Source organism: Ceratotherium simum, chromosome 11 (assembly GCF_057802395.1).
Source record: "Ceratotherium simum simum isolate JZ-2026a chromosome 11, ASM5780239v1, whole genome shotgun sequence".
NCBI lineage: Eukaryota > Metazoa > Chordata > Mammalia > Perissodactyla > Rhinocerotidae > Ceratotherium > Ceratotherium simum.
In genome coordinates, this window is record NC_141910.1 from 76270574 (window position 1) to 76296948 (window position 26375).

The following is a 26375-nucleotide window of genomic DNA, read 5'->3' on the forward strand; positions in this document are numbered from 1 at the left end:
TCTCTTTTAAATAAAATATTGATAAATGACTATGTTGCTTAACTCTTTGCAATTAAATTCAAAAGTAGAAAAAAAGTCAATTTTATAATACCAAAATTGACTCAGAAGATAGCAAAAGAACAACTTGCAAATACTTGAATGATGTAAACCTAATACTAATAACAATAGAAAACTATAGTCCTATCTCACTTATGTATATTGATACACAAATCCTGGCAACACAAGGATGGAATGCATGAAGACTCAGTATGGGTCCTAGGCTGGTTTAATATTAGGACATCCATTCATACCACTCATTCTCTTAATTGGTCTAAGGACAAAAATAAGATCATCCCCAAACATTCTGAAGAGGAGTATGGACAAAATTCAAACTCCATTTTTGATAACCATACACAAATAGGAGTAAATGGGCTGGATACTTTCTCAACCAAAATAAAATAAACTTGTTCCATCACTGAGAAATACAGAAAGCATTGCTAGTATGTTAGAAAGCAGGTATCTCTCACCACTATTATTCAGCATTGTCCTGGAGGTTGATGGCATTAGATAAGAGACAGAGAAAAATGAAGAGCAGGGGGAGATAAAACAGTCCTTATTTTCAGGTTATAAGATTGTATTTCTGGGAAATCCAAGCAAATCAACCAAAACAAACAACAACAAAATATACCAAAAATATTGAAGAAATATAATGACAATGAGGTTCCAAACTTGTATTTAGAAATTAATAGGTTTCATATTTACAAAACACAACCAGTTAGGATATGTAATGAAAAGAACACCTCAATTTTAAAAAGCCACCAAAAAAGTTAAGTACCTAGAAATAAATAAAACGGGAACATTTTGAAGACTTTATGAGGAAACACTCCTGGAAGTCACAAAGACTTAAAAAGACTGGCCTAGCAAGATTCGGGTTAGAACCCTCACAGAGAAGGCAAGCTTCTTTAGGTTGATTAACTATTTTCTCTGAAAAATAAAAACTGAGGGTGACTAGCCTGCCAGGTAGTGACCCCACTCTAAAGCTTCAGGAAGGTTAAGAGGGTGGTCCTTTCTTCTATTATGGGTGAAGATGAGCATTTTCCTCTTTATTTGAGGATCAGTTTTTATAACCATATATGTAACTTGTTTGTTTTGCCCATTGTTATAGTTTTTCTTTTTATTTCTTCCCAAGTTCTTGAGAGTTCTTTACATATTAGGGAGATGAGCCCTTTTTATGTGATATGTTACAAATATTTTCTCCCAGTTGTCATTGTTTTTTGGGGTTTTCTACAATGTTTTCTTCTGTTCAAAAACACCTGTATTTTTATGTAGTTGAATTTATGGGGCTTTCCCTACTCCCAGATTATAAGGAAATTTATCCTTTTAAAAAAATTTAGTACTCATAGAGAATGATTTTTACATTGGAATTCTGACCCACATGGCGTCTATTCAAAGCACGAGATGTGGGATGTGGATCCAGCTGCTGCTTCTGAGGGCTCTCCAGCTCTCTCCCCCGGACTAGAAAATGAGTCTTCCCTGACTTGCTCTGTGTTACATCTCCTCTCACAGTTGGATCTGCCTCTGGACTTTCTGTGTGTCCGGGGTCTGTCTGTCTGTGCACCTTCCCATACCACACCAACTGGATCATGAGACTTGACTGTATGTTTCAAATTTGGCAGGACTAGCAATTCTTCTCACTGCCTTCCTGGCAGGTTTCCCAGCTGTTCTTTTTGTTTATTTTCACATGTAAACTTTAAAACCAACTTGACTATCTCCAGAAAAAAGACTTATTATTTTTTATTGGGATTATGTTAAATTCTTATATTCACATAAGGAAAATTGGCATCCTTGTGACATTCACTTGTCCAAAGCAAGGATGAGGGATGTCTTTCCATTTGCCCAAGTCTAATTTTGTTGTTTTAGGAGTGTTTTAAAGTTTTCCCACATGTGATTTGCATATTTCTTGTTAAGTTTACATCTTGGCACTCCATCATTTCTGTGGGTATTTAAATTTGGCGTCCACCTGCTCTAACTTGTCCACACCCTTATTGCATTTGCTCACATGCCCCGCTTCATTGAAGCTCCTTGAGGGGGGACAAGTCTTGTTCAACTTTGCATTTCCAGTGCCTAGGAAAATGCTCTATTAGTGAGTGAGTTTTTATTTCTCAATTGAGGAGAAAATAGAGACAAGGTATAGGAAAATTAAGCAGTTTGCCAAGGACCGCACACTCTTAAAAAGAACTGGAACTTAAAACGCATTCTTCTGAGTTGATAGAAATATTCTATATTTAATGGAAGTAAATTAAATTCTCCAGCCATTGTTCATGTATCATAAGGTGTTTGCTTTACATTTTAGACTTCACTAATAGTCAACTTTCGTAAAAAAGATAAAATATTTTTCCTCATCCAAAATGCTCAGACTATTTCTTCAATATTATCCACAATTCAGAAACTTCATCAAGGGTTTCAATTAGAATTAAAAATACTTTTTAAAAAACACCAGAGTCACTAAACACCTTTTGAATTTTGTCTTTGCCATCTATAGTGCAAAATACGCATTTTCCAAATGCTCTCTCCTCAATTTCAGTATTCTCAATTTCCTGCTTATTTGGTTACCAAATTAATTCAAGGTCACATTGAGTTGGTTAGGGCTTTTGAGACTCAGCGTTGTGTGCTGTCAGAGCTGCTGACATTTGGAAGATCGCAATAAGTTTTAACAGCTACCCACAAAAGGTTCCCAATATCACAGGCCACTTCCTTTTGCGGGTCAGTCTTAATATTGTTTAAATGTGTTTTTACCTCACTGCTTCTAGGAAAGTTAAAACGAGGCCACAGAATTTCCTCAAAAACCTCTCCAACAAAGTAACTGACTCAGACAGCCTGTCAGTTAGCGGGGAGAGAGAGAGAGACAGACAGACAGACAGACAGACAGCGGTCAGGAGAACTGGTCAACCAGGCAGCCAGCTGCTTGCCCCTTCTCCACCACATAGTTAGAACGGCTGATCCGAGAGCTTGGACACTGATGTATCTTCCACACCAGAAGTCCCATCACTCTGCCTGAAAATGGGCACATTTTAAATCTGACTGTCACAGAGAGTTTATTAGATGGTCACTCTTCCAGAAGTTTGAAGTGTAAGTATTGGCCTTCGGTCAGGTTCCTCACTTGCTTTGGAGTGTGTTGTGGGCACACAGTGGGCTTCGGGGGGTCAGCCCAGCACACACTGTGCTGGCAAATTACCTGCTAAACCAGCTCAGAAATCCCTCCTGACTCTTCTGAAAATATCTGCTTGACAGGACTCCGAGGAGGACTGCGGGAGCAGAAAAGTCCAGCTTCTGGTGCTTTCTAAGTGTTCACCCAGCGTTAGCTCCTGCGTCTTCCCTGGGACGGCACAGATGTCACTCAACTTCCCTATCACCAGGCGCACACTGTTTTCCATGCGAAGGCAATGCACAAACTTCTTTTAAAAGCTAAATTGAAAATTCAGTAAATAATCTTCTCATTGCATAATGAAAAGCCTTGTGCTTACCAACCTATTTTATTTGGTATCATCTGGAGTCCTGGAAATACTGGGGTGAATGAGGCTCCCCCAATGGAGGGGAGCACAGTTCCTAAAAGAGAAAAAATAACTACAATAATTTTAGGTAGTGATAAATGCTATAAAGAAAAGAAAACTGAGTTCAGGGATGGGGTAGGAGTACTGCTCAGCTGTGGGGAGGCCTCTTTGAGGGGAGATAACAGTATCTACTATGTATCTACTGTGTATCTACTATATGTCTACTCTGGTAGCAACATCTACTATGTGTCAAGCACCTTTTGGGTACTGGGGATACATGAGTTGACGAAGGAGACAGAGAAATTTCTTCATGGAGCTTCAATCTTCTCAGGAAAGACACACAATAAAATATACACAAATAAACATAAAAATATTAAAATGTTTTTAAAATAGAAAATATTTATAAGATAAAAATAAATATATAAATATACAATATATACACAATAAATATTAAAGGACAACTATAGCAGATCCAATTCCGAAAAGTGGTTTGGAGAAACACAAATCAGAGGAGGAAGCAGGGAGAACTGCGGGGTCATGAGGGAACCGAGGCCGCCGAGTGGGCGAGGAGCATTCCAAGTGAAGGGAGCAGCAGCAGGAACGAAGCCCGGAAACCCCAGGGGCTGTGTGCTGAGATGAGAGTGGTGGGGAGCGGGGTGAGGCGAGAGAGGCGGCAGAGGGAGCACTCGGGGGCGGTTTCAGGCCGCTGACACATTTTGAGTTTCACTCTGAATGAGATCTAACCTTTGAGGTTTTGAGCAGAGAAGTATTGTCACCCAATTTACCTTTTCAGAGGATTTTCCTGGCTACAGCGTTGAAAAGACTCTAAGGGAGAATGGACGGGATAGGAGGGAAACAAGCAAGATGCTGATCACTGGTCGGATTCTGAGCCTCTTCGGAGTATAGACATCATAAGATGTGCTGATGGATTGGCCCCAAGGTGTGTTGTCTGTGAGATAAGCTTGCCACTAATGATACAGGCAAGGCTGGGTGTACACACTGGAAAGCTAACTCTGGACATGCCAAATATGCAGTGCCAATCAGCCAAACAAGGGCAAAGGTCATGTGGGCATTTTGGTATGTGATTTGGAGTCTGGTGGCTTAAGATTCAAATTTGGGAGTCATTATTGTTTCTATGATATTTAAAACCGTGAAACTGGATGGAATCAGCTAGGGATTGAGGACAGAAAGATCAGGGAAGAGGACTAAGGGCTGGTCCTAGAGGAGAAGAGAAGGCACCTGCATGAGAGGCTGTGAAGGAGCAGCCGTGGAGCGGGAAGGAAACTAGAGAGGATTTTGGCCATGAAGGCTCATCATTGGCATCAACGCTACAGATGTGCCAAGTGCCATGAGGACCGAGAAATCAGACTTAACAAATGGGGTCACAGGCCGCTTCCACGGCAGCAGTTTGAGTGGAGTGGCAGGGGTTGTGAGCCTAACTGAAATCAGCTCAAGAGAAAATGAATATTTTTGTGTCTTGCATTAAGGATATATATATCCCTTCTGACACTCCTGCTGGAAAAAAATACTGAATAAAGTGTATTTCAAAAATCTTTTAAAATGAATTCTTCTGGTCTCAAGAATATAAGGAATTCTCAGAAGCCAAAATTAACTAAAAGTAGGAAACCCAGAAGGGTAATTAGAATACTTTATCTTTAGATTATTAGCCAAAATGGGTGAACTTGATCTTTCATTGTCATTGCCTTAAGATCCAAGAGGTCAAGAGACACAGCACAGGACTGATCAGTTTGATGGAATTAATGGTCACACTGCCCCTCTCTGCCCCACGAGTTCAGTGTATAAAGTACAGGGATGAACTAGAAACAAATCTGTGCAATACCTTTAGAAAGGAGTCACATAATTAAAATAAAAAACTTAGTGGCTGGTTTAACAGTAGATTAGACTTAGATGAGGATAAAATTATTCAACTAGAAACATAGATCTGAAGAAACTATTTCAGGACAAAGAAACTAAAGAGATGACAAATATAAGGAAATATATAGAGGTATAAAATAAATGAAAATGCATAGCGTATGTGTAATTGGAGTTCCAGAAGGAGAGGCGAGACTGGGAAGGTATGGGGAAGAGGAAATATTTGATTAGCTGTTGTTGAGTATTTTCAAAGACTGATTAAATATCCCAACCCACAGATTCAGGAAGCCTAAAAATTCATAAATGCTACCACAGGAACAAAGAAACCAACAATTAGACAGATGATAGCAAAACTGTAGATCACCAATGACAAAGAGATTTTACGTGACCAGAGTTAAAAGGCTGATTACCTTCAGAAGACTGAAGCTGCTGTTTCTGTGGTAATGATGAGACATTTTACCTCAGGTGACATCAGTGTGGTCGGAGAAATAACTGATGAGTTAGATCTGTGTATTTGGTGAATATCCTTATAAGTAAAGAGTAATAACACATTTTATATAAACAAACAAAAACATAACAGAGCAAATTTACCACCAACTCTCATTAAAAAAATTCTAAGGCAAATACTCCACACAGACAAAAAAGTGATCCAACTTGGAAAGTCAAAGGTATAAAAAAGAAAGATGAGAAAGTATAGTGGTAAATAGGTGAATAAATGTAAACAAACATTATTTTAAAATAATAACTGTAAATTGGGGTTAAAAATGATGAAATGAATGCATGGGACAGCAAACTCAGCTAAGCTGTGAGGGAGGCTATGTGCTTGCTCTTATTCGCAAGGGGATAAATTTTGAGTAACTTTAGACTTGGAGAATTTATGTATATAGTAGTGGTTTCTAGTGTAAATCCCAGAAGAAAAACTATACATATGAATAAATAAACGATAACTTCTAAACTGGTGAAGTGATAAAAAGTGAAACAGGAAAAATATTTTTCCACAGAAAACAAAGGAAGCAAGGAAAGAAATAAATGGAAAACATGAACTATGTAGAAAGCACAAAATAAAATGGTATATATTCAAATATTCCAGTAATTGCAACGAATTTAACAGGACTGAGTGATCTAGTTAAAATATAAATTTTAAACTAAATTAATGCTATATTTAAAAATGTAGTTCTATGTTGTTTACACAAACTACATCTAAAATATAAGAAGATGGTATATTTGAACGTAATGCATTGAAAGTTATATACATGCGTGAAGACTGTGCAAAGTAAGATGGTGTAGTTATATTTATATCAGACAAAATAAACTTTAAAGTTAAAAAAACCAGAAATAAAAAGAATAACATCTTTATATGACTAATGAAATATATAAAGGAAGAAAAGATAGAGTAGGAGATAGTGAGCAAACCTACAGACTTAGAATATTTTAATAACACTACCTCAGTAACTGATAAATGAGGAATAAGATTACATAAGACTTAAAAGATTATAATGATATGATTTAAAAGCTTGACCTAATAGTCTTATAGTAAACACAGTACCAATGACTTCAGAATGCACATTATTTTTAATGACATATAAATTTTAAACAGTGACAACAAACTGGGTCATGAGGTAGGTTACAGAAGTTTCAAAGGGCTGGTAAATCATATTACAACTACGTTAGAATATAATTTAAAAAAAGAGAATTATTAAAAACCCATACGTTTGAAAATTAAGAAATAACTCACAGATCAAAGAGTAAACCAAAATATATACTTGAAAGCATTCTGAACTTAACAATGAAAACACTACTTATTAAATACAGTGGCTGCAGCTAAAGTTGTATTTGGAGATATATGTATACTTAAAATGTTTCTATTAGAAAATAAGAAAATCTCAAAATTAATGACCTAACATCCAATAAAATAAATTAGGAGATGAATCAAAAAACCTGAAAATTGTAGAAGGAAGGAGAGCATACATATGAGAGCAGAAATTAGTTTAAAGAAAAAAACTTAAAATAAAGAGGAAGAGAGAATCCAAAATTTGTTTCTTTGAAAAGACTAATAAAATTTACAAACCTCTGGCAAAAACTGATTAAAAAAATTAAAAGAAGGCAGCCCAAACAGATAGGATCAGGATGAAAAGGGAGACATAAAATAGAGGCTGCAGACATTGAAAGATGTTAGAAAACTCTACAAGTTGGTAAATTTTGACATATGTGAATCCGTAAATCACATAAATACATAATTCCCCGAAGTTTTCTCATGAATTTTGTAATCTCTCCCTCCTGCTCTTTCTGATCCCCTCATCTCCAGGCCACCACTCATCTGCCTCCTGTCACTATGGACCACTTTTGCATTTTCTATAATTTTATATAAATGGAATCATTAGTATGAACTTTTTTTGGTCAGGTCTGGTGTACAATAATCAGCATAATTTTTTTGAGATTTACCCATGTTGTTGCATGTATCAGTAGTTTATTCCACTTCATTGCCAAGTAGTGCGTAGTATTCCACTGTGTGGATGTATCACAATTTTATCCTTTCACCATAGACATTTTTTCCTAGTTTTTGACTGAAATAAAACAAAAGGGCTATAAACACTTTTGTACAAGTCATTGTGTGGACATATCCTTTATTTCTCTTGAGTAAATATGCAGGAATGAAAGATGTGTGGTTTAGTGATAAGAGACTGTCAACTGTTTTTCGAGGTGGCTGTACAACTTTACATTCCCAACAGTAGCATGTGAGAGTCCCAGCTCCTCCACACCCTGGGCAACACTGGTGTTGCTGGTGTTATCAAGTTTAGTCATTCTAATAAATTTGAAGTTCTATGTCATTTACTTTTAATTTTATTGGTTCCATTTCAATTTTTATTTCCCTAATAACTAATGATGTTGAGCAGCTTTCCATGTGCTTATCTGCCATTTGTGTATCTTCTTGAATAAACTGTCCAATTCAATTTTTTTCCATTTTTATATTAGTTTGTTTCTTATTATTGAGTTTTGAAACTTCATATATTTTGGATAAAATAAGATAAATGATTTGCAAATATTTTCTTAGTCTGTGGCTTATATTTTCATTCTCTTAACAGTGTATTTCAAAGAGCAGATGTTTTTAATTTTGATGAAGTCTACTTTATCATTACTGTGTGGTTATGCTTTCGATGTTTCATCTAAGAAGTCTTTGCCTAACATAGGTCATGAAGATTTTCTCCTATGTTTTCTTGTAGCATTTTATAGTTTTAGATTTTAAATTTAGGTCTATGATCTATTTTGAGATCATTTTTGTACATGGCAAGAGAGATGGATCGAAATTCTTTTTTTTTTTTTTTCAGTGTTGATTCTTTTCCTTATATTATACTAGGAATACACTGGGGTCCCTTCACCTGGGAGCTGCCGTTTCAACAATTCTAAAATAATTCTAAGCACACTTCCTTAACATATTGTTATGTTCCCGTTCTCTCTCTTTTTTTCCTTTGAAACTCTCATTAAACACACACTAAACCTTCTCACTTTGACCATACCCCTTAAGCTCTTTTGTATTTTCTATCTCTTTGTCTCATTAGACTGTACTTTGAATAATTTATTTAGACATATCCTCTGGTTTTCTGATTCATCTACAGTTGTGTCTAACCTGCTGCTTAATGCATCCGTCATGTTGTAATTTCAGCTACTATATTTTTCATTTACAGAACATTTATTAGTTCCATTTTCAAATATGCTTCCTTTCTTTATTGTCTCTTGTTCTTGCTTATATTTTCAAGCTTCCCCTTTATTTCTGTGACCATAACTACCTTACATTTCACGTCTGATCATCCCAGTTCTGGAAGCCCTCGTAAGTCCAGTTCTGTGATCTGTAGACAGTTCTTGGCTGTTTCTCATTCATACTGCCTTGCTTCTTGGTTTGTTTTGTGTTTTTTGATGGGAAACTGATCAATTTCCTGGCAACTGTACTTCTGTCTTGGCTTAAAGTTGCAGATCTCCAGAGAAAATTTGTTTCTGCTAGTCACCCAGGGGCTCTAGCAGCCCAGAACCACTTCCACCGGAAAACCTGACTGAGGGGTTTGGACCACAAAGTAGTGTGAACCTGGACCATGAGCACACACCCTGTGTGTGAACTGATGCAGGACTGTCTCCTCCCCGTCTGTGTGCAGAGGTCACCTCTCTCTTATTTCACTCGGAGCGCAGAGTCCTCTGGACCCTCACATTATTGGAGTCTCCTGTTAGTCTTCCCACTAGGACAGGCCTCTGCTGTTTCTGCTCTATTTCGTATCCAGTTCAGCCTTCTGGCTGGGTTCCCTGTGGTGTAGGTGTCACCACCTCGCCCCATCCCTGCTCTCACTTTGATGCAGCCTCTGCGTTCCCCGTGTTTATGCCAGCTCAGCATCACTTTGAAAATATCCTTGATTTTTTCCTGTATTCTCATCGACATGGTCACTAAGAGTATGAAATCCAACTTACTGCTGGAAATCAGTCTTTTAACCCTTTTTTCAGTTTTATTTTGTTAGTTTTCTTTGTTTTCATTTTTAAATTTTCTGTGTTTTCTGATGAGTTTCCCACTGTCCCGCACCCCTGGTGCTGCCTCTATGTTTGTGATCGTTTGGAGATGCACTGACTTTTCCTCCAATCATTTTATCATGTCCGCCAGCTCACTCCCCACCTTCTGCTGGCTCACCATGTCTTCCTTAAAGTTTTCATTTCTGCTTTGTGATCTTCTTTTACAACAGCAATTGTTTCATTGATTTTTGTGATTGATGAAATATTTAATTGCAATATTTATTTTTTGAAACAGTTTTGGATGTTAATTAGTTCTGCAGTTTCTTTCCTTCCCTCCTTATTACGATTTCCTATTTTCTTTCATGTTCCTAATCTTTGGATGAGTTGGGGTTTCACAGGCCAATGTTTTCCATGGTTTCCTGTGAAGTTGGAGAAACCCACATCGTTCCTTACGTAGTTTTCACAAAACAACGGCTCTGTCTTTCCTTCCACCACAGAAGGACCCTGCTTTCTGCGTGTGGGGCTTGTCTCTGCTTCCTCGTGTCACCTCATCTCTTCTGCTTTGTGACACCAGCTGGCAAGAGGACTCGTTGCTCAGCGGGCCTCCCCAGGGCCCCTCCTCCAGCGCATCCTCCTGCCCCTCAAGAGGCGGTCCGGCTCCTCCACACCCGCCCTGAGGCTCCCTCCTCACTGAGTTTCTCCCCACACCCTGCATCTGACGTTCCTTAGATCCCTACGGAGTCTGCAGACTCCACCTTTCCCTTGTTTTGCTGATAAGAGAGTTGTCATCAATTTAAAAAATTCATTGCCCTTGTGGCTCCTTGGTGATTTTCAAGAGGAGAATGGGAGAATGCTGACTTATGTTCAACCTGGAAGTCTGGATAGACATATTCAAACTTTGATGTGTCAATATTTTCATGTGAATTAGAAAAAATATATAAATATCACATCAAACACATTGTTTTATAGATCAGTTTAGTTAGGACAAGACAAAAGGTAGTCTTTAAAAACTCTGTATTACGTAGATTATAGGGTCCAGTCTGGTGGCGTAGTGGTTAAGTTCGGGTGTTCTGTTTCAGCAGCCCAGGGTTTGCAGGTTCGGATCCCGGGCACGGACCTACTCACCGCTCATCAAGCCATGCTGTGGCAGGTGATCCACATACAGAGTAGAGGAAGATGGGCACAGATGTTCACCCAGGGCCAATCTTCCTCAGCAAAAAGAGGAGGATTGCAACAGATGTTAGCTCAGGGCTGATCTTCCTCACCAAAAAAAAAAAAAAATCTACATTACATAGATGATATAAACGATAGGCATGTGCATTTAAGAATACAGGTAAATGTTTCAAAACTTCAGTAACTAAGTCATCTGCTACTTATGTTCTGAATTTTGTATGTATGAATAAAGTATGAATAAAACAAAATAAAAAAGCATATTTTCTAAGCTTCATTTCTGTGCACACCCTAAGATCTGTACCATCATATGTGAAAGATCAATTCTGGATGCGGACAGTTTTTATGATGAGAAGTTGTTTCACAGTAATAAAAATCTACTCACTTTGATATACACAGAGAGACCCTTGCCCCTGGAATTATGCTGAAGATTTGATATGAGAGTGAAAATTGCCAATTATGTTAAGAGCAGGGACCATGTTCTCAATTTTATAGAAAGTCACATGAAACATTTCAAATTTGGCCTTCATAAGTATTTTCTCAAACCAGGTGGCAGTTGTGAATGAAAAATAGACCTTTTATGTTCTCTTTCTAGACATTATGAAATAGCTTAACACAGTATCATCCATTTTTCTAGAAGCCTTTTGGAAACAGAAGTATTTACAAAGATAGTTACTTTCTTAACTTTGATTATAAATTAATGAGAAATAAGAAGAAGTGGTAAAATAATTGTGATTTTTCAAACACATGAGTTGATATTTGGAAAATGGCTTAACATCAAAACCGAAAAATTTCTCTTCTGAAATAGAAACAAATTTATCTTTATTGTAGAGTAAATGACATCTACGCAAAATCTGTTTGCTGCTAACTCTTCATAAATCTCCATTTTTTCTCATTTGGGAAATATCTTTAAATTTTCATTTTGTAAAACCCAATAGGTACATTAGATATGTTTAATTCTCTTTATTTATTAAAAAAAGTGACACTTTTCGGTACTTAGGCTTACACGTAAATATTTGCTACTTTTTATTTATGTCAAATGACACTAATTTTCCATTTAAGATACCAATACAAGATTTCCTTTTGAAAAGTGTTAAGTAACAGCAAGAATAGTTCTCTAATGTGGTTAAAAAATTGTGAAATTATACATGAACGATCGATATTTAAGAAACAGTACCTTAGGAGATCTAGGCACCTGTTTTTAAGAAAATACGGCAAATATCTGGATTCACGTGATTCTCAAAGCTAGCATCACAGGAGGAAGAAGTTGTTGCTACAGTGAAACTGTTTAGAGAGATTCCATGAAAATGAATTATAGATGAATCTGAAAGTCAGGTTCCGTGTTTGACTGATCTTCTCTAAGTTACAGAACAGATGGTGCTATGTACAATCAATAAAACATATTATTGACTTAATTTCACTTCAATTAAATTTGGAGGACTTATAAAGTAAACACAATCTGAGAAATGTAATGCTACAGACTAATACTAAGGTTATGGGAAATGAGAATAAGAATTGGCCTTCCTGGGCCTCTCCCTACTCAAAATTTTCATTAGTATGTTGGGTTTCACTGTACATGTCTTGATTACCATATTCTCAGATTAAGCAAATTTGGCAGGGATTACACACATGTGAAACCAGCGGACAGTCAGCCATTAATGACTGGGCAGCTAGTAACTAAAGTGTTTTAGGCATTGCTAATTATAGCCTTTAGTCATTCTCCCTCCGGCTGTCAGCTGTGCTGCTTAGGCCATATATTACCTGACCACACAGGATTCCTTAGATAATGTCCCTGAGGCTGGGATCGCCATGGTGACAGAAGCCTGTGTTGTTTTTCAGGAACTAAGAGTTGACCCCTATCCCGTTCAGGCCAGTCAAGACCACCAGCCCACCAATGGGGCCTGCGCAGGTGTCCAGTAGGTGAGCTCCTGACATCAGGGAGCCAAAAACTTCACCCTCAGATCACGTTAACACCGCCATTTTGTGAACGGGTTCTATGAAGAGCCAGAAAGCCTGACCACACTTGCACAGATCATCAGCTACCTCCCCTCTCCTTACCTCCACTCATCTGTCCTTACAATCAGACCACCCTGACCCTCTGCCCCATACTAACATGTGGTGGGCAAAATGAACCTGGCTCAGTGACACGTGAAGTGACAGTTCAGAATCCAACTGTCTTCATGAGCTATAGCAAAAGGCCAAACCTAATACAATGTGAGTCAACTAGGAAAAATATGAGTCAGCATTGTCTCCCTCTCCCACAGCCATTCCCCAAACTGAATAAATACAAGTGGCAAAAGAATCGTTTAAAAAAGTGAACATGGTGATTTAAGAATTTCCATACTCTTAACTCATAGTCAATCTTCAGTGAAACATCTATCTTAGGCCAAGGAGGAAAAAAACTGTATTGGCTGGGGATTAGCAAAAAGACAGAGCAAGAAGCTCAGCAAACTCTCCAAAAAGCAATGAAAAGCTTGACAAAATTGTCAACAACAACCATTTCTGAACTCTGAAAATTAACCAGCGGCATCCAACAGGCTGAGAAGCATTTATTCAGGAAAACTACTGACCCTTGGTAAAAACAGAGGCTTCTGAGTGTTTTTATGTTGCGCTACTCCCATCCTGTCCTCACCCAGACCCTGGCTGCTGGGCTGCCACTGGAGGCCCCCAGAAAAACCCCGTAATCCAGCACTGGAAACAATAGGATCTCACCCAGACAATCAGGGGAGGTCACATTGCACTGCCTGCGGGATGGAGTTATGGGAACATAGACAAGTCAAACATCTGAAAGGAAAATCTGGGAGTGAGACAGAGCCTTGACGAGCTCCCACGTATTCCTGGAGATCTGAAAGGCTGCATGTCCGTGCAGGGCTGAGCAAGAGGAAAGCCACCTTCACAAAATACACTTTTCCCCTGTTGGGACCCGAGAGAAGTGGGCCAGCCTGACACTCCCTACCCTGGGATTTTATCCTTCCTGTCTCCCTGTGACTGAAGCTGAGGTTGTTAAATGACTAATGGAACATCAAGGTATTACTGAAGAAATATGCCAAATGGATAAAGGTGGATGTGGGTGTCAGAGGCATTTCCGGGGTGCAACCAGGAAAAGACGGGTTGTGTCTGACTTGGAATGGCCTGTCTGGGATCCACTCTCTGTTGCATATTACTTTTGAAAATGCCTCTATATTACACAAGAACCCAAAGGAACACCTAAAGGGCCATGATATTGACATTCACTCCAAAGAGCAGTTTTCCACTAAATTTACCAGCAGTCTTTGGAGAGCCACCATGTAAATAAAACATAATTTCAAACAGTTATCAAAGAGCATAAAAGTGACATAAAATGAGAGGAAAAACCACACAGTGAACCTAATTGTACTACAATAAATGACAAATCCCCACTGACGGAGTGGGTAGAAAAAGAGCCAAACTAAGTAACTGACAGTATTTTGACTGAGTAGTGTAAGGCTGAAAACACAAACAAATTTTGTTTGTTTGTTTGTTTTATTTTGGTAACATTGGTTTATAACATTGTATACATTTCAGGTGTACATCATTATACTTCTATTTCTGCGTAGATTACATCATGCTCACCACCCAAATACTAATTATAATCCATCACCACACACACGTGCCTAATCATCCCTTTTGCCCTCCTCCCTCCACTCTTCCCCTCTGGTAACCACCAATCCAATCTCTGTCTCTCTCTGTTTGTTTGTTGTTGTTTTTATCTACTACTTATGAGTGAGATCATATGGTATTTGACCTTCTCCCTCTGGCTTATTTCACTTAGAATAATACCCTCAATGTCCATCCATGTTGTCACAAATTGCTGGACTTCATCGTTTCTTATGGCTGAGTAGTATTCCATTGTGTATATATACCACATCTTCTTCACTCATTCATCTCTTGATGGGCACTGAGGTTGCGTCCAAGTCTTGGCTGTTGTGAATAATGATGCAATGAACACAGGGGTGCATGTATCTTTACAAATTGGTGTTTTCATGTTCTTTGGATAAATATCCAACAGTGGAATAGCTGGATCATATGGTAATTCTATCCTTAATTTTCTGAGGAATCTCCATACTGTTTTCCACAGTGGCTGCACCAGTTTGCACTCCCACCAGCAGTGTATGCGAGTTCCCTTCTCTCCACATCCTCTCTAACACTTGTTGTTTCCTGTCTTGTTAATTATAGCCATTCTGACGGGCGTGAGGTAATACCTCATTGTAGTTTTGATTGGCATTTCCCTGATAGTTAATGATGTTGAACATCTTTTCATGTGCCTGTTGCCCGTCCATATATCTTATTTGGAGATATATCTGTTCAGGTCTTTTGCCCATTTTTTAATTGGTTTGTTAGTTTTTTTGTTGTTGAGTTGTATGAGTTCTTTATGTATTTTGGAGATTAACCCCTTATCAGATATATGGTTTGCAAATATCTTCTCTCAATCGTTAGGTTGTCTTTTCATTTTGTTGATGGTTTCTTTTGCTGTGTAGAAGCTTTTTAGTTTGATGTAGTCCCATTTGTTTATTTTTTCTATTGTTTCTCTTGCGCAGTCAGACACGGTATTTGAAAATATGTTGCTAAGATCGATGTTGAAGAGAATACTGCCTACGTTTTCTTCTAGAAGTTTCATGGTTTCAAGTCTTACATTCAAGTCTTTAATCCATTTTGAGTTAATTTTTGTGTATGGTGTAAGGTAATGGTCTACTTTCATTTTTTTGCGTGTGGCTGTCCAGTTTTCCCAGCACCATTTGTTGAAGAGACTTTCCTTTCTCCATTGTATCTTCTTGGTTCCTTTGTCAAAAATTAGCTGTCCATAGATGTGTGGGTTTATTTCTGGGTTTTCAATTCTATTCCATTGATCTGTGTGTCTGTTTCCGTGTCAGTACCATGCTGTTTTGGTTACTATAGCTTTGTAGTATATTTTGAAGTCAGGGATTGTGATACCTCCAGCTTTGTTCTTTTTTCTCAGGATTCTTTTGGCTATTTGGGGTCTTTTGTTGTTCCATATAAATTTTAGGATTCTTTGTTCTATTTCTGTGAAAAATGTTGTTAGAACTTTGATAGGGGTTGCATTGAATCTATAGATTGCTTTAGGAAGCATGGACATCTTAACTATGTTAATTCTTCCAATCCAAGAGCACAGAATATCTTTCCATTTCTTTGTGTACAAAAAAATTTTAAAAATTGTACACAAGTACTATACTCTAGTTAGGAAATTTCTCTTTAGCGGTGTGGGATAGTAATTATGAAATGGATTTATGTGTGTACTAGGGTTGAAGGAACAAGAAAACACGTTGTAGGTAATGATTTCTCATCATCAGAAAAAGAAGCTGCAAGTAGGGCAGTGGCAATCGGTTCTGGGTTAGAGTCAGAGGCACCGACATGAACTCATGGTCTTTTAACATGTATACAGACAGACACAGAAATGTGTGCATGCAGGGTTCATCGACACACATGCCTCTCCTAGCTCTGTCCCCTGAGACAGCCTAGAAGCAATGACACCCCAGTTGTCATGAGCGCACTCAGCCCCCAGATCCTGGTTTCTAAATACCATTAAAATATCATCTAAATATCAATAAAAGGAACCAGAGCTCCTTGGAGAATTGGCTGATTCCAAGCTGGGGCAGGGAAAACACAGATGAGCCTGGAGAATCTGTGGTGCCAAAAACTAAGGAAGAGCTCAAGAAGCTTGTGGAAATGTGGAAAGTGCACAGGAGTGCACCTGACAGAACTCCTGGTGACCAAAGCTGGAATAATTTAAGCAACAAAATAAATAACGAAAACATTCTACTATAACCCATAAAATAAAATATTCATGAGTCCATACTTATGTGCATAATTGAATAAATAAATAAATGGGGGAGAAGGGAAGCTCTTCTTCACAGAAGAATTCCAATTAATAAATGTAGAAAGAATCAAGGAACTATAAAGTCGCCATGAGAACACCACAATGATAATTCTTGCTTGAAAGATCCACTTCTGGATGCAAAATTAGCAGGCAAAGGACACATAAATAGCTTCAAAGTATCTCCCCAAATATTTATTGATTATAAAGGGAAAAATAGTAACCTCACAGTAGAGAAACTGAGTAATAGTACTTTAGCCAAGTGATCAGGGTTAACATCATCAATAGTAGGATACTGAGGAACAGTCTACAAGGTACCTGACCAGTACTCTCTAAAAGTACCTGATCAGGACTCTCCAAAAGTATCTGGCCAGGACTCTCCAAAAGCACCTGACCAATATTCTCCAAAAGTACCTCACCAGTACTCTCCAAAAGTACCTGACCTGGACTCTCCAAAAGCACCTGAATACTACTCTCCAGAAGTACCTCACCAGAACTTTCCAAAAATACCTTACCAATACTCTCCAAAAGTACCTGACCAGGACTCTCCAACAGCATCTGACCAATATTCTCCAAAAATACCTCACCAGTACTCTCCAAAAGTACCTGACCAGGACTCTCCAAAAGCACCTGATCAATATTCTCCAAAAGCACCTCACCAGTACTCTCCAAAAGTATCTGACAAGTACTCTCCAGAAGTACCTCACCAGAACTTTCTGAAAGTACCTGACTGGGACTTTCCAAAAGCACCTCGCCAGTACTCTCCAAAAGTACCTGACCAATACTCTCCAAAAGTTCCTGACCGGGACTGTCCAAAAGTACCTGAACAATGCTCTCCATAAGCATCTGGCCAGGACTCTCCAAAAGCACCTGAATAATACTTTCCAGAAGTACCTCACCAGAACTTTCCCAAAGTACCTGACTGGGACTCTCCAAAAGCACCTCGCCAGTACTCCCCAAAAGTACCTGACCTGGACTCTCCAAAAGTACCTCACCAAGACTCTCCAAAAGTATCTGGCCAGGACTCTCCAAAAGTACCTGACCAGGACTCTCCAAAAGTATCTGGCCAGGACTCTCCAAAAGCACCTGACCAATATTCTCCAAAAGCACCTGACTAATATTCTCCAAAAGTACCTGACCAGGACTCTCCAAACGTACCTCACCAAGACTCTCCAAAAATATCTGGCCAGGACTCTCCAAAAGCACCTGACGGGTGGGGCCGGCCCAGTGGCTCAGTGGTTAAGTCCGGGCGCTCCACTTCGGTGGCCCAGGGTTCGCAGGTTTGGATCCCGGGCGAGCACCAATGCACCACTTGTCAAGCCATGCTGTGGCAGCATCCCATATAAAGTAGAGGAAGATGGGCACGGATGTTAGCCCAGGGCCAATCTTCCTCAGCAAAAAGAGGAGGATTGGCATCGGATGTTAGCTCAGGGCTAATCTTCCTCACCAAAAAAAAAATCACCTTACCAGAACTCTCCAAAAGTACTTTCTCATCGTGAAAGATGTGGAGAGACTGAGGAACTGTTACATGCTGGGGAAGACCACATACGACAACTAAATGTGGTATGTGATCTTCGGTTGGATCCTTGAACGACAAAAGACATCGATGCAAAAACGTGAAATCCAGACAAAGCCTGTGGTTTAGTTAATAGTCTTGGTAACTGTACTATGGGCACATAAGATATTAACATTAGAAGAAGACGGTGAAAGCTATGTGGGAAATCTATGCACCTTTTTTGCAAATTTTTTGTAAGTTTAAAATTATTCCAAAATAAAAAATACACAGCAGCAGTTGAATTTTGTGCATAAGGAGTTTTGAAGAGGTTTGCGTGTTTCTAGCCTTGTGTGCCTGTGCCTGTGAGGCCGTCTCCACTCCGGTTCTTCGGGTCAGGCCTAAACCGCTGTGCTTGGCTGCGTCACTGTTGCATTTGGCTTTTCTGTATGTTTTTACATGCACGTTTACATTATTTCATAATTGTGTTTTATTATCATAGCAGTGAAAACAAAGCTGTCTGTCTTCAGACAAGATCTCGTGGGACTCCACCAGCACAGGCTGGAAGGTGGAAACCAGGGAAGGAGCCTGAAGGGTCCTTCTCGCCGAGTTTAGCAAGGGTCACCTAAAGATTTCCTGCAGTGCTTAGGCTGTTGGCTCAGGTATTAAATGGAATTTCTGGGAAAGCTACCCAGACTCTGGCATAAATTTGAAACAAAAAGAAATCAGTCTTGCTTGGTTTCTGTCTGTTTTCTGGTCTGGACTAAGCCGTGCTGTGAACACCCTGTTCCCTGATCAGATCTCCCTGCTGGGCCCTATCTCCAGACATCATCTGGTCTCCACATTCGAAAAGCTGGCATTTCTCTTTAGTTAAGGCCCACTTCAGATCAATTCTGCGGGCCAATTCAGTCTCTGATAGACCGACCTCTCCATCAGATGCCTCAAAAATCCCTATTGGTCACAGAATCAATGGATGTGACTTGTGTCATATTAGAAGGTGATTAAAGAATTCAGTAAAAAACAACAATAAAATAAAAATGTTAAATCTCATATAATTATTTTATGTTAGTTAAAAATGGTGAGAAATGTTATTTCTTTAATGTGTAAAAATGTCCATACTTTCATTTAAATCAAATAAAAATATTACATGTGTGTTTCAGGCCTTATGGTTTACCAGGTACTTTCAAAACCAGTCTCTCATTTAATCCTCACAACTGAACGAGTATACTTTTATTGTGCAAATATTAGTAATGAAGAAACTGTTTACTGCCCAACCTCACACACAAGTAAGTGGCAGAACGGAGCTCCAAAATGGGCGGGTGTGCTGGTTCCACACCCACACAGACTCCCACTAGCTCTGAGGCTGCGGGAACCAGCTCTTCTCACCGGTGTTTCTCAACCACTTACTGCCTGGGGCCTTTTTACAGTGTCCCTTCCGGGTCCTGCATTTGAAGTAATTTAAGTATGGTCCGGTAAATTTTAAGTCAACATGATATGCTGTAATTAGACTGCAGAGCATCGTGGTTAAAGGAGAGACCTGGAGCTCGACCATCTGGCTCTGCCGCCAACCAGCGCTATGATTTATGTAAGAGACTTATCATCTCTGAATTTCAGGTTTCTCATCTCTAAAATAAGTATAAAATAAGATAATGCGTGTAAGTGATCTCACTGAGTGCTGGGCACATAGGAAATGCTCAGTAAGCATGACTGAAGTATTATTGTTATCACTATTTCACACAAAATTTCCAACTTAACTGGTGATCATCATTGGTCAACATGCTTCAACACAACTGGCCGCTCAGATTCCAGCCAATAGTACTTTATAGTACTAGTACTATAGTACTGTAGCACTAGTACAATAAAGTTCCAGCCCTGGTACTTTATTCAGGTTTTGCCACTTTCCAGCATGGTCATCAAAAGACTATTTGCACCATGGAACATAAAAGTGGGAGCCCTTGGGCGTCCACAGCTTGTTCATCCAGGAGTCTCTGCCCAAGGACTTCGTGGACACCTTCTGGTTCCAAGCAGTCTCTGTGATGTGTTTGTTGAGGACTGCCATGTGCTAGGTCCCCTGGGGCTCATCTACTCTAGCTGAACCTTCCTTGGATGCATTCTCTGTGCCCATTCCATCTCCGTATGTCCTACCAGACAGCAAAGCTCCCTGAGACGACAGAGCTGTGTCATCGTGCCCTCAGACCTTCATGTACTAACTGACCACACGCGGTAAATGCCGCTTAATAAATGGAAGTTGCGAAAGTCTTGTAATTCCCATATTAAAATGTTATACCTGCATATATATTAAGACCACTTCATACAAGAATTAAATACAAGAATCCATTATGTTAAATGGCAACAGGATCATCTATTCATTCAATTAACATGTATTTATTGAAAACCTACAATGTGCCAGACACCATTCAAGGCAGAGAATAAAAGAGACAGAAACCCTGCCCTTGGGCAGTGGTGTGATAATTACTGAGAAAGCAATGGAAGCAAGATATTACTATGCTGGTGCAAAACAGAGGCTGCTTGCCTGCTCATCACTTATGAGAGTCTAGAAAAATAGCACAAGGATGCGTTAGGAGCGATACTTGGTGAAACTAGCTCTGTGACACTGTTCAGTGAACTAACACTGGAACTCAACCACGTTTCAGTTAGGTCTCAGCCCTCCATGACGTCTGCCTAGACCACCTCCCTCCTGCCCTGGATGCTGTGGGGCCAGAGGTTTCCCACAGCCAACAGAAGCCTACTCGGTAACAGTCTCCTCTCCTGCCTGTCTCCCTCACGGACTGTGAGCTCTGACGGGCAGAGTCTGCCTCCCTCCCCTCCCTCCTCACATCTGTCACAGCACGCATGTCAGGTCAGAAACACCCTCATCTGAACCGAGGCAAGTCTTGTACCCGCATTCTTGCAAAGAAGTTGACAACAAAATTAAGGCAGAAAAAGACATAAATACAGATGGGTGTATTTTGAGGAACTCAAAAAAACGACCAACAGACTGGCAGGACTAATTTTTACTCAGTATTTTGGATTTTTATCTCCCTAATTATTCTAAAATGATCATATTGCTTTTTCCTGAGAACAAGCACAGACGGAGGAGGAATACCTCCTTCTACAGACCTTGGCTGTTCTGAGATGCACCCATGCCTCCAAAAGGCAGCCTTGATCTGAATTTATTTTCATAATTACCTGCACGTTATCTAAAAGAAACCAAGAACGTGGGAAAGGATGAAGTTTAAAATAAACTTTAAACTGTGGGAATGCAGGGGACCTGGCTGGAGAAAGAGAGCGACAGGGAGAGTGAGCCTCATGTCTCTGTTTTCATAGAATAACCTCAGCAACATGATCCATGCAATGCAGAGTTTATGTCTGCTGACTAGAAGTTAAGGATTCAGAAACAAGAAAAACTGGGTTAATCTAACATATTTAATGACTTTCAAAGTCTGTTAGCGTAGAGACAAACCAGCTATTGTTAGCCATGCAGGTAATAATATTTTACTTTTTAAATGTCTAAAGCTTAGCATTGTATTGCGTCTGTTATGGTACAACATTATTTTATTCACAGCCATATTAACATTTTATTTATCAGTATTGAGAAACTGAAATATTGCTCAGCCATTAAACTTATAATTATGACAACTAAATAAAAACACAGAAAAGTGCTTATGATGTATTGTTCAGAGAAAATTTAGGATACACAATTTTACGCCACTATGACCGCAGGTGAGTAAAATTTGTAAACATTTAGAGACTAGAAGGGAAAGTGAAGGTGAGAACATTTTGCACGTTCAGCTGCTGAGGTTGTGCACTGAGATTTTTCTTTGTCAGACATTTTATATCATGTCTATTTTCTTAATAACAGCTAAAAAAAGAATTCAAGCAGAAATCAGTTTTTTCCCAAAGGGTAAGAATAAACATAACCAGGATATCCATTTGTTCTAGCTTTGTTCCGACTTACCTTTGCCAAACCAGCTGGAATTTCTCTCCTAGCACCTCCAGGGAGATTGTGATTACGATGTAGATCCTGAAAAGAGTCCTCCCCGTTGGTGACCCTTAGAAGCAAGGTCAGAGGACCACAACGAGGACTGGTTAACAGGTTAAGTCCTGAACCAGAGTTAACCGGGAAAGCGTCCACATCAGCGCACACACCTGGAGAACTTTCCGGGAGCTCACAGCAGCAGATACCTCTTGCTTTAAATCACTGAGAGTGAACTGCCCTCTACTCAACAGGTGGCAGTGAATGTCGCAGGAACGACTCTTCTCCGCCTCGGATTGTGTGGTGGACTGAAGGGGTCACCCCGCTCAGTCTCTCCTCTGAGAATACCGCCTCCCACTGGCCAGGCTAGCCCCCGGTGGCTGCAATAGTTAGGTGGAGTACACTTGGTCCAGAGTTTTAATTTCCAACAATATTTGAAGGGTTTCTTAAATACAGGACTTTTAAAATGCTGTAAAATTTAGTTGAAAAAGATTGAGTTTGTGATATATGCATACAGGCACGAACCACATAATTCAAGAAATAAAGTGATTAAAATCCTTAAGCCTCTGTTTCCCAGGAGATTATAATGGTTTCACTAAGGCTCCCATGTTCTACTGAATGGAAGTGCCATTTTCAGTTTAGATCTACCAAGAAGAGTTCTTTCCAGCAAGGACAGAGGCCCGTTCCACCTCTGCAGTGAGCACAGCATGACCCTGCAGAGACCAACCACCCCTTGGCAAGGTTATGGACCCATTATGGGCTAAACGCTGCTGAGGTTGGTAATAAGGGACTGAAATGAGAATTCAACAAAATTGTAACATAGAGAACTCGTAAAAAATTAAACTCTGGACACAGAATGAAATCCATCCTGGACAAAAATTATTTCTGTAACTACTGACGATGCTGATCTCTGCTCCAGCCCTGTGCTCCTGGAAAACAGCGAAGGTTAGGCATCCCCCACTTTGTGTTCTAAGAAAGGGCTGACTGCAAAGAGCACCTTCCCCATGTCCTTGGATAGGACTCACGGATGACCCCTGGTTCACCAGCCACAAGACCAGATGCAGACCCTCCAAATTCCCATTCTTTGTCCCCAAAATGATTAGCTGAACTGCTTTGTCTCCACTTATCTATGGAACAAAATGCTTGTTAACCAAACTTTGGCTAAGATTCTCTTCTCTCCCAGGCCCCCGAACCTGGCCCTCCCCTCAGCATTGGAATGAAGCACAACCCCCAACTGCTTCTCTGGGATGGCTGACCAGGTGTAAAACATTCTCTAATCTCCTGCCTGTCAGGCTTGTCTGCTGCCCACATGGTTCTTTCTAGCCCTGCTCACTCCTCCTCAGAAAGAACAGCCCTCTTCTGCCCGGGCAGGAGACGCTTCAAGGTCTCGGGTCAGAGAATCTTCCCTGTCGCCATGCAGTCCTCCTCCTCTTCTTGAAATAACCTTCTCAGATAAAGCCTCTCTCACCAAGTCTGGGTTTGTGTTTCATTTGAGACCACGCTGGTTAAGAATTACACCACGTCCTGAAGCGACGGAGAGGGTTCCCTCTGCACCACGGCAACTGCAGGCTAGGGGACCCCTCCCAGCACAGGAGACACGAAGATGCCAGGAAATGAAAACATTACCGCACCAAGGGCACGATCTACTCACTGCAAGACAAAAGCCAGTCGTCAAGAGGCAAGATGGTGGCAGAGAAAGGGCAATTTTTTACAGCTTGCTGGCAAGGAGGAAGATGGCTGACTAATGTCTGAAAGAACCATTTTAAGGAGGCACAAAATCTTACAGCAGTTACATAGGCCAGTGGGTTATAGGAGAGGGGGTTAGGAATGTTGACCTTCTGGTGTTACAGACTGGGAGTCGCCACACCAGATCTTTCAGTTTTCACTGATGATGGCTATCTGCATACAGTCTCTGTTTGGGGATCATCACATTCCTAAGGAACTCAAAAGAACAAAGTTATCTTATTGCAGCTGGAAGGTACATGCATAAGCAGGGGTCGTAAAATCTACAGAGCAGTTAGATCTCCTGGAGGGTGCATATCCAGCTGGGTTAGTTAGTCAGAGGTCTTTCAAAGTTACAACAGGGTTTCTTTTCTACAATACGGCTTGCCTCATGTCAACTTTGTCTTGAGCCAGTATCAGAAACAACAAAACATTTTAAAATTCATGGCTGAACACATAGAAAAATAAGGCAATCCTTGGAAGTCTAATCATTGAGAACAGGCAAGTCATGATTGGCTGGAGTAAAATGTTAATCCTTGTGGCTGGAAGTGTGGGATTCTCAGGGCTCATGTGGCGGGACGTGGAAATGGCCTTTGTAAATTCAGGTTCTCCAAAGAGGGTCAATCACAGCTCTGGAAAAGAAAACAAACCTGTGGAAATACTTACCTCACCTTGAATCCTGGTGGAGGGGAACCAGACAAAAGGGAAAAACATCACCCCGGAGTCTTCCCGAGCACGATGCTTCAATTTGGGGCTTTGATTCACATTCCCCTGTAGCCCCAAAACCCTAATTCTGAAATGTAAAGATTGGCACCATGCAGAGCAAACACACATCCTCTTTGGGACAAAGGGTTTTAAAGATGGCCTGGGTTTGGGGGCCATATGGGCCAAGATCCAAAGTTTCAGGCCTTCTCAAGGGTTTTGGCAGAAGAGTGACAGTCTGGTGGGTTCTAGCGCAGGGCGTGGAGGACAAAGAGGGGCGGGGGGGCTAGAGGGGCTACGGAGGACTTATTGTAAGAACCCCGACTTCTTAAAAGATGGAATGTTGAAGGTGAGCGCAGGGGAGCAACAAGCACTAAACAGCGGGAGGAAGCAGCACCATTTGCTCAGATGGGGGACTTGCAGAGGCTCTTCTCTGGTGCCTGGTAGACACCAAGGGTGTAACCATGGGCCCTCCAGGAGCAGTTCAACTGACCCCATCTTGTCCACAGAGTAACTCAGAGTGGTTTTTCAGGAACAGAGACCTCTGTCCAGTTCAGGCCAGTTGAGACGACCAACCCATCAACTGGATCTGTGCGAATGCCCAATAAGTGATTTTTTTACACCAAGATGCTGAAAATCCACCCTCAGACGACGCTAACACCACTGTTCTGTGAACATGTGTCCTGTGAAGAGCCAGGAAGCCTGACTGCACTTGCACAGTCATCAATTACCTCACTACTCCTTACCTCCAATCATCTATCTCCACACTTCAGACCACCCTGCCCTTCATCCCATAAACTGTGCCCCAAGCCATGGATGGGGGAGACAGATCTGAGAGGGTTGCTGCCCATCTCCTTGCAGATCAATTTCACAATAAACGTGTATTCTTTTCTCAAAGGCTGATCCCGTAATAATTGGCTCTTTATGCACGTCGGGCAAGAGAACCCACATTTTGTGTGTTACAAGGGGACTCTGGGTGGAGAGCCCGGTCTGCACATCTGAAGCTCAAGGAAGAGATAAGGGTGGGATGCCAGCATTCACCCCAAGAAGGGTCTAGAGGAAGAGAGAAATCAGGTCCTGGCGGAGCTCTGTGACCGACTGGCAGAGGTCTGGGGACACGCGTGGCCAGCAGAGCAGGGAAAAACCAGGAAGATTTAATAAAGTCAAAATCAGGAAAGAAAAACAGTCAAAACGAAAGGTACTGGTCAGCGGGACCTGCTGCCACTGGGCTGTCAAGTAAGGGAAGGAGGGAGAGCTCCTAGGGTGTGTGGTGGGACCACAGCCATTCCAGGAACGGGCACAAGACCCCGGCGTGTGCCGCGGCCAGGATGGGGGAGTCACGTAGAGGAAGACCCAAGAGCCAGGCAGGCGAGGAGTCCGCTGTGCCTGCGGACGTGGGCGCGGGGCGTCCGGTGACAGGAGGGACGCCTGGAGAGGGGCGTTCCCGCAGGGCCAGGGGCAGTCACGGAGGACCGAGGCCTCCACGCTCTCAGACCCGTCCCTGGGCAAGGGAGCGTCCGGGGTCCAGCGCTGGCAGGCCGGGAGGTTCGGCGCGAAGACCGGGCCTCTCCT

General features: G+C 40.8%; 1 long non-coding RNA gene across 2 annotated transcripts; it reads right to left on the minus strand.

Annotated features, from left to right (window-relative positions):
• Positions 1-695: 695 nt before the first annotated feature.
• Positions 696-23239, minus strand: LOC147916042 (uncharacterized). Of its 2 annotated transcripts, none has more exons than XR_015553602.1 (3): positions 22362-23239; positions 5813-5908; positions 696-3585 (listed from the first exon to the last, which is right to left on the minus strand). It is a non-coding gene; the product is annotated as an uncharacterized LOC147916042 (long non-coding RNA). The 2 variants fall into 2 exon arrangements; XR_015553601.1 differs by having other exon boundaries at positions 5813-5928.
• Positions 23240-26375: the final 3136 nt, after the last annotated feature.